Source organism: Paramormyrops kingsleyae, chromosome 11, assembly GCF_048594095.1.
Source record: "Paramormyrops kingsleyae isolate MSU_618 chromosome 11, PKINGS_0.4, whole genome shotgun sequence".
In the NCBI taxonomy this organism is placed as follows: Eukaryota; Metazoa; Chordata; class Actinopteri; order Osteoglossiformes; family Mormyridae; genus Paramormyrops; species Paramormyrops kingsleyae.
In genome coordinates, this window is record NC_132807.1 from 14,678,551 (window position 1) to 14,688,456 (window position 9,906).

The 9,906-nt window shown below is 41.9% G+C and overlaps 1 pseudogene; it reads right to left on the reverse strand.

The window, feature by feature from the left end:
* Positions 1–5,317: 5,317 nt before the first annotated feature.
* On the reverse strand, positions 5,318–7,198 carry LOC111840327 (uncharacterized; annotated as a pseudogene).
* Between the last annotated feature and the right edge of the window lie 2,708 nt (positions 7,199–9,906).

Genomic DNA, 9,906 nt, shown 5'->3' on the forward strand with positions numbered 1-9,906 from the left:
TTTTGCATGATAAAGGTAAATCAAATGTTGCTGAAAGCTTTTGAAATGCTGACAATCAGGCACTAGGGCTGGGATGCAATGATGCATCCGTTATTTTTTCAGGTATATAGGAAAGTCAGTAGGTAAGCATGCAAATTAGCATGTGAAAGCCATACATAAACAAAACACAATACACCAAAGAAAATTATGCAAGGCAGATTTAGACACTCCATTCTTGTCTGTGGGTCTTTGCTTACTTTGCTTAATTTTACCAGATGGACAAGCAGGTACGGAAAATGGATGGATGGATGGATGGACGGAGACTTCATTGGTTGTAATGGGAGTTCATGGTTATGCAATATTCCACAGAAATGCACAGCCTGCTCTGATTAAAAGCAATCTGGTCGCAAAAAAATTTACTCAATTTTCAATTCCATGCCTATTCATTTCTTTAAAAGGAATTCAGACCGGATTTTTGATGAAACAATGCACAGTCTCAGATGAATGGACATTCTGGAACTTGTGTCTTTGTTGTGGGATTAGATGATTGAAATATCATCTTCTATACTTATAGTTTATATCAACACAAAGACACATGTTTTGCATTCCATTATTGCTGCTAATCCTGTCCAGGACTGTCTACAATTTTCCCTCCCATGATTATTTTGCAGATATGATGGAAAATCCATCCTCATTTTTTCTCCATTTTCGGTTGCTGTAATTCCTTATGTTTTAATAATCCATTGCATTGGACTAAAATGACTAAGGTATTCATCCAGCTTTTTCCAGGCAGTAAATTCAAGCTTTACAGCTGCAGTATTCACAGTGAATAAAATTCCTTAGTAAAACATCAACAATTCATAGTGCCTTGTGGATTGTTACATAAAAATTTAAATTTTGTGTCATTTAAACCTTTTTCTCCCATTGAAAAAAGAATATATTAAAACAGCCTAACTATACAATAACATTATGAAAAAGAATACACAGTGTTGTTGTAGAATTGCATAGTTATTATAGAACAAGGACAAGCTGTAGCCATAACTGCATAGTAATAAAAATAACACAAAATAAAAACGGAAATGCTAGAGAAAATAGTACAATTATTTGCTTATTCAGTGTGTTTTTCATGGATAGTGTGATAGAATAGCAGACCATCTTTTCTCTCTATACTGACTGTTCCCCCAAGACTCAGGTCACTGGTTCAGGCTGAAGCAGTCATCACACACTGAATCCACCAGTGAGTCACAGCCTGATTAAAAGCTGGCTTTGCAGTAACAAAGCTGGCTTTGCTGACTCACCTTGACCGGTGATGGAGACATGAAGGACATAAAGGTGCCCCTACATGGGCTGGCCCTCTCTCAGGGGCAGGCCAGGCGCTCACAGTCCATAAGCTTATAATGTATATCCATGCACCTGTGGCATGGTACATTCCATTTGAACTGGGAAGTCAGAATTTCTGAGTTATCTGTGTCTCATTTAATCCCCCATATGCACAATACTGTCTGACCTCCACTGTATCTGTGAACATGCTATGGTGTTAGCGCAAAATATCATTTAATTATCATGTTATTAACTGGAATTCATAACAATAGCTAACAATGAACCTGGCTAGAACTGGTATTGCTAACTGCTAATGGCTAACCTGTCTTAACTCAGGTGTGACATCATTCCCAGCCCCAGCTTCCGAGGTAAATGGAACGCAGCATCAAATACTGACCCCCTCCCACACTCCGTTTACTAAAGCCAGAGGGCCTCCTCTACATAAATGAGAAAAAGCTTTTCTTTTTATCACAAACTCAGAACCATCCTCTTGGATGTGAGCCCTCCTGCCTGCTCAACCTTTTTCTGGTCATAGATGCTGTGTAAAAACATCCAATCTCACTGTGCCTCACCTTTTGTTATGTGTTATGAAATACGTGTAATGTAATGGAAATACTGCCATCCTGTTTCAAATTTCCCTATAAAAGTGTTGAATAAAATCACAGTAATTTTCAGAAACATTTTGTCTGTATCTCGGGGATCTTTTAATTTTCACTGGGAAGTCTGGACACAAATCTTATACATTGAAACTATTTCAAGGCATCGTGATCCAAAATATGTACTTACTATCTTCAGAACTCTGTACAAAACTTCTACCCATGGCATATATTACATTCTATCCATCCATCAATACATCCCCCCATCTTACAATTGTTTATCCTGATCAGGGTTATTGGGGACCTGAAGCCCATCCCAGACAGCATAATGCATGTAATTTCATGACCAAACACTCACCATCCAATAACCTGATTGAAGTGCCATTCAGCGAAGACAGGAACTTGCATTGATGTTAAACTGGATTTCGCAGCCTGGTTGCAAGCCAGGAAAGAGCCAAGCGGGACACTTGCCTCCCATAAATAAAGCACCAATGTCTGTTTTGACTTCCAGGTGTTGTTTATCCATTTTTGGACACATTTACAAACACAGGAGGTATTCTGCAAATGTTTATAGTATCTCCTGGAGTGTAATGCACCAAAGTTAAGACATTGATCGGGCTGTTTTCATTTTACTGGTTGCAGAAATCCTCAGAAGACCCAGTGGGGAGCTGCCGTTCAGAGACTTCATGCAGTTGAAGAAGAGCAACCCCTTAGTGCCCATTCATCTGTTAAAGGACCCATTATAGCTCTACTGTTTCCAACTGATACATGATTCAATGGTATTTGTCTCCCAATACCTTGCCAGATGAGGATTTATTTTCTCTGGCGCATAGTGCTTGAGCAAGGCTTACAGAGATCCATCTGTAGAATATTATGTTATCTAAGAAGATTGATTTCAAAGTTGTTAGAGTTGTTAAAGATAAAATAAACAGTGCTAATACTGACAGTTGCTGTTGTCTCTGAGGTTGATACACACAGTGATTATCTCTACAATGGTGTGATCTGGTTAATCCACCCTTGCCTTCCTTTCAGCAGTCCCTCTGCCTGAGTTTAAGAAGCATTAACTGTGCACAAACGTTTTTTTTCGTTGTTCAGGGAGGCAGCTAATACACAACATAAAAAAATCCAGTGAGGGCCTTGTGGTATGAATAAAATGATGTTTTAGGAAATAATGAACTGCCAGTTCATCATTTCGATGGAATGATGTCAGTGTAGTGTTTGTCTAGCATGTTTACAGGACAAATTGGGATCACTGCTTGTTATTACAAATAATTCATATTATAGTTACACTCTCCTTCATGTTACCCTGTGGAACAGTTAATCGTCTCATTTTCTAGTTGCATGTTTTTGTGACCTCGCACTAATTAAATATAAATTATATTGCTTAGTTTGGAGACATATACTTACATATAAGATTAGCTTATTGTGTGAGAAGATGATTAAGGATTTCAAATAGACTTAATATTGTGAAGATTGTTGCCATAAGTACACCCCAGTTCTATTCGAAAAACAGCAGTTCAAAGTGAAGTCAGTTTTGTATGTGCTTGTGTGGTGGCAGGGACCTCATTAGACACACAGAATTTATTTTGCCAAGCGTAGAATAAGGACAGATATTATGCAAAGTTGGGTAAGAGCTGCACCAAACTGGGGAACCGCATCTATTTCTCCTAGCTGACAGGGTGTTGTGAGGTACCTTTTAAATGGACCCCAGAATGTATGGAGGGGGATTACCGCTTGGTGAGGCTTTAGAATGATCCCTCATTAGAGTAAGAATCACACTCAGCTGTGAAACACTGAATCGCATTAGGGAGTAGAGTGGAGATATCACTTAATTATTCCAATCCCTCACAAAAATGCAGATTTCCAGAAATATCAAACGCTATATTAAAAACGCACAAACTACATGAATTATAAACATACCGCACATGTACATGTGCACGCACAGACTGATGATGAGAAGAATACCATGCTCCATGCAGCTGAAGCACAATCACTAGGACAGGGGTATTCGAAAAGCAGACTCCGGTCCACATACAGACCGAAGCACAATGTAATCCAGACACCAAGATTGTTCCTTTCCTCCCCTCTGGCAAAATCTACTGAGGGGAGTCCCACCCCCCTTCTTGGCTGATGAAATTTGAATCATTGGGGTAAAATAATTGAGTGCCCTTTTACCTGGATTTATTTACTGTGACTAAGGCATATTCAAATTATTAAATGTAATGCTTTTCCCCATATATCTTGGGTAATGTATAGGACCAGTAGTCAATGAAAGTACTTTAAGTCAATTAAAGATTGATTTTAGTGAACAATATAAAAAATGTGAATCAGTGGCTTGCAGTTGTGTCTAGATCATTATGATGAAATGTTAAGTATTAGCTGATTTCGGTGCATTAGCTTAATCAGGCAGGTTTAGTGCATGTACATAAAAACAGAAAGGCAATTTGGAGTGAATGCTTCACAGACTAAGAGGTATAGCAGCTTGTCAATGTTGCTGTTCCAGTCTGCATCTGTGATAATCAGTAATTGCACATGGTGAGCACTAGTCTGTCTTTGTTGGGGACCAGATGGACTGAGATGTCAGCTTGCAATCATTCGCTGCAGCTCCTCTATGACACACCGATGGCTAAATTAGACACGCCTCCTGGCAGCAGCGGTGGAGATGCTAATTAGAAACAGATTGTTTCTGCTTTACCACTTTACCCCGTCCCCACTCCCTCCCTCTCACAAACATTCTGGCATAGGGAAGGGTGCTTTATTGTTATTTTTGAATGTAAAAATCAAAGAAACGTATGGAATCCCCATTTTAAACACTGATGATTTACTCTAAACATGGGATTTTAGAAGCTACAAAAGTCCTGAAAGAAGCGGTTGTCCATATTTTCTGCAATACTTCAGTTTCGGTTCTTTAATTCATCAAATTATAGAAAATTGTTGTTGTAGTTCTTTTTTGGCAAATGTTAAGAGCCAAGAGGGGTATGGAAAATATTGAGTGGTAAGTCTGATGAATGTCCTCTAAGTTATCAGGATTTTGAGGAGAAACACTTCTCATTCTCAGGTAATTAGTGTTGTTTGCTAAAAAAAAAAGGCAATATTAAGATCCAGCATAATGAAGATAAAAAATACAGCAAAATGCCCCCACCTCTAATAAATACATGAATATCTAGAAAGGGGGGCTTTTGGAACAACAATGTTGTATTACCCAGACAACTTGTTCATTTGCTCGGCCCATACGTACTCATCCCACACTCACCAACCTATAGAATTTCTAGAAGTACTGAACAGATCATCTAGAAATGTGAAAGTTAATGTGTGTTTTTACTTGAATGCTCCTAAGTGACTCATAATGATTTATTGCTGCTGCTGCTTCACCAAAAACCCTTCCTGAGAAATAGGTCACCAACAACGGATCTTCGGGTATCTCAGTCCTGGGCTTTTTGTTCCAGCTGACTCCAGGTTTATCCCATTCTTTTGGTGTCCAGTTCAAGGTCTCCGCGTCATGTATTTCTGAGCCGTCCTCTCTTTCTCTTTCCTTTGGGATTCCAGGTGAGCACTTGCTTGGTGACCTTTGAGCCTGGCTTCCGGAGTGTGTGGCCGATACATCTACAGCACTGTCTCAGGATCTTGTCTTCTGCAGGAAGCTGGTTGATTCTCTGCTATAGGTCCTGGTTGCTCATGGTGTTTGACGGATCCAGAGGATATAACAGACAGATATTAATGAAAACCTGTACTTTCTTCATTATTGTGTGTTGTCTTCCAGGTCTCTGCTCCATATAGGAAAACTAACTTGGAGTTGAAGTCTGACCTTCATTTATAGAGTCGGTTCCTTAGAGTTCCAGATGTTCTTCAGCTGAAGGAATGCTGCCCTTGCTTTGCCTATTCATGTCTAGAAGTCAACGCTGGTTATATCTAGCAACACTGCCCTAGTAGATGAAGGCTTCCACGTCTTCCAATTGTCAATGTTCAAGCCAACTTGAGTCGAGGAAGTTGTCAAGCTGTTAATTTTCTCCTGCATCTGTTGATGGGTTTGAGACAGTAGTGCCAGTCATCTGCAAAGTCCAGTTCATCAAATTGTGCGAAGGGTGTTCACTGTATTCCTCGTCTTATTTGTGCAGCTGATGTCTTCGTTATATAGTAAATAGCCAGCAAGAAGAGGAAAAGCGAGAGTAGGCATCCCTAACGAACTCCAATTCTCACCTCAAAGGCATCAGTGTGCTGCCCTCCATGAACTACTCTACAGGCCATCCTATCATATAAGTTTCTCATGATGTTGACCATTTTGGCTGACACACCATAATTCTGGAGAAGGTTCCAGAGAGTCTTCCTGTCCAAGCTGTGAAACACCTTCTCGTAATCCACAAAACAGATGTACAGGGAAGAATTCTATTCCAACGACAGTCTGGTCTGTGCAGGATCTGTCTTTTCAGAAGCCTGCCGGCTGATCTCTTAGTTGGGCATCTTGGTCCTTCATTCAGTTCAGGATTATCCTATTTAACACTTTCCCTGGTACGGACAGGAGCATAATCCTTCAGTAATTTGCACAGATACTGAGGTTGCCTTCCTTCCGTCATTCTGATGGCACCTGCTCCTTCTCCCAAATCTTCTCAAACAGTTGGAAGAGCATCTCCACCATGGTGTCTATGTCCGCCTTCAGGGCTTCTGTTGTTATGTTGTCTGGGTCTGCTGCCTTGCCATCCTTCAGCTGTCCTATTGCCTTTTGGATTTCCTCTCTGGTTGGTGTACGATAGTCTATAGGTAGATCCTCTGATGCTGATGGTATATTTGGCAGGTTTGGTGGTGCTGGTTTATTTAACAACTCTTCAAAATGTTCTTCCCACCTTTTCCACTGTTGTTCCTCTCCCATCAGGGTTTCTCTCTCCTTGTCTTTGACTAATCTGTCTGGCTTGCTACATTTTTCTGACAACTTCTTCGACATGGAGTACAATTACTTCCAGTCTCCATGTCTCTCAGCTTCTTCTGTGTCTGTTGCCACACTGTCAGTGTGACTTCTTTTATTACATCTGATGCTATTCCTCATGTTCTTGGTGACGTCTTTATACTCCTCTTGTGCTTCTGCTCTTCCGGCTGTTGTTCTACTGTTGTTGATAGGTTGATTTTTTTTCCTTCCTGTCTTTGATCTTCTTCATTGTTTCTATTAACAGTCATTCCTTATGTTGGTGCTTCATAAACCCAAAAATGTCTTTACATGTTGTTGTCACAGCTTTTTTCACTTTCTTCCATCTACTGTCGATTACCTCCTCTTCCTCTATCAGTTCCAGTACATAACACCGCACTATGTTCATAAAGATTTTCTTCTTCTTCGTTCAGAAAGATGCTGAGACAGACCTTAGGTCATGAGCATCCCATCCAATGATTGCTCTCTGTGTTGCTTTTGACAACATCAAGGCTACCTCTTGGGTATGGGGGGCAGCATCCTCCTCATGTCCCGAGTACAGCAGCATCTCCCCTATAGTAAGTCTTTTCTAACCAGACTGTACCCAATGGGTTTCACTGATTACAAGCAGGGCAAGATTGTAATTTCACATCTCTGCTGCCACTTGCACTGTATTTGTACTTTGTAGATTGTTTTCTCGTTCCGATGTTGATCTCGCTGGTGGCAAGAAGGGTAGTCAGCATTGTAGCTTCTGATTTATAGCTTTCACCACAAGGCATCATACTTCTTCTTAATGAAGACCCATCTCTTCCCAGTACCAAGGTGTCTTGATCTCTGGTTGGCTAGAGTGGAGTGTGTGAATACTATGGGTTTAATAGTAGTGTCATGACCTGCTCGTTTGATCGTCCTTTTTGCCACGCCCCCTCATTTACCTCGTGTGAATTCCTGATTGTTATCAGCTGTTTCGAGTTATTTCTGTTTAGTCCTGTGTATTTTAGTCCGTATCTGAGTCCGTTTCCCTAGGCCTGTCATTAAAGTCTCTTGTCACCTCCTTCACCAGTCCCTCCGCCTTCCTCCTCGGCCCCTCCGACGTTGCCTCCTGCACCCTCCTCGCACTTGCCAAGGGTCCCTCTGGCTCCGACCTCGCGGTCGCCTGCTGCCCCTACGGCTTCTGCCTCGCATCCGTTGGGTTTCCCTCGGGCTCCCCGTTGTCCCCTGTCCTTTGCCTTCTTGCCTCCTCTGTCTGTTCCTCGTCCATCTGTGTCTCCTCTGTTCACTCCTAGTCCCTTTGTTCCTCCGGTTGGTGTTTCCCTGGTGTCTCCTTTTTTGGTGTGCCTGTCTGCATTTCCTGTTCTTTGTCAGGTGCTGTCTTGGTTGCTTCCCTTGTGCCTGTTCTGTGTGTCCGTCCTATTCCCGGTCCCTCGTTGACGTTCTTGGTTTTGTTTTCCAGGTCCTGTGTTCCTGGTCCCGTCTCTTAATTCCCCTGGAGCACGCATGGAGTTCACGCCTTTGGGGGGGGGGGGGGTTCTGTCATGACCGATCCTCCTGTGTGCCACACCCCCTCATTTACCTCGTGTGAATTCCTGATTGTTATCAGCTGTTTCGTGTTAATTCTGCTTAGTCCTGTGTATTTTAGTCAGCATCTGAGTCCATTTCCCTAGGTCTGTCATTGAAGTCTCACATGCTGCTTTGCCATTCGTCTTTTGTTATATGTACTCTCCGACAAAGCCCTCATTTCCCCGACTCCTACTCTGTTCCTGCTCCGTCCCCGCACGACGTAACAAGTAGTAAGCTCAAATCTTTTAATAATGCATGTTGCACTATATGGACAAAAGTATTGGGACACACCACTTAATCATCCAGATCTATTTCCTCAGGTGTTTAAAATCAAGCACCTAGTCATGCAGCCAGGTTTACAAACATTTTTCAAAGAATGGGTCATTCCGAAGAGCTTGATAGTGAGTGAATTCAAGCGTGGTACCGTCATAGGATGCTATCTTTGCAATAAGGTTTGCAAAAATTCTTCCTTGCTAGATATTCCACTGTAAACTGTAAGTGGTATTATTGCAAAGTGGCAGGAACAACAGAAACTAGGAACAACAGAAACTCAGCCACCACTAGGTAAGGGTCGCCAAATGCTGAGACGCATAGTGCATAAAAGTTGCCAGAGCTTTGCCGACTAAATAACTGCAGAGTTCCAAATTTCCTCGTATTAACCTTAGCACAAAAACACAGATTCCAGGAGAACGTTACCCGCCTGACTGTATTGTGCCAACTTGAGTGGAGGAGGGATAATGGTATAGAGTTGTTTTGCAGGGGTTGGGCTAGACCCCTTTAGTTCCAGTGAATCCTTCTTCAGCATACCAAGACATTTTATACAGTTGCATGCTTCCAACTTTGTGTGAACAGTTTGGGGAAGGCCCTTTTCTGTTCCAGCATGACTGTGCCCCAATGCACAAAGCTAGGCCCATAAAGACATGGTTGGGTGAGATTGGTGTGGAAGAACTTCCCTTTGATGGTGAGAACAGTCAGCAGCTCTTGACTCTGGCTGAAGGCCATAGCCTGCTCTTTGGATTTTCCGATATTGAGCACCCAAAATAACTTTCAATCAGACTGCTCTTCATTTGCCAATACATCTTGTGACTATAGATTCATCTGAGAACTTCTGCATGAGCAGAGTTGTACCTGAAATCTGTTCTGTAATAAAGAAATACAAATGGTGACAGTACTACAGTATCCCATGGGGCATGCCTGTATTACTGAACTCCATATCAGATATGGAATAAGTCATTCAGACTTAAGTCGTTTTGACTGTGACCTGTTTGGTGAGGAAATCTGTGATTTAGGAAGTCACCGAATCCTCAAACTGCCCCCGTCCCTTCTTATCGTTTCAATTTTATCTAACGATAACTCGATATATTGTTCATATCACCTAGCCCTACACAGGACCATAGATACATCAGGCAGTAGCCTCCTTTTCGGGTGAGCCACAAAGGCCTGCAGCCCTCCCAGTTGAGTGCTGTCTGTGCACCCAGGTGAAAGGAAGTACATTTAAAACTATGGCTGTGCAGAGCTCATTCACACAGCATGGTTTGCTCAGACACCTGACGATCTATC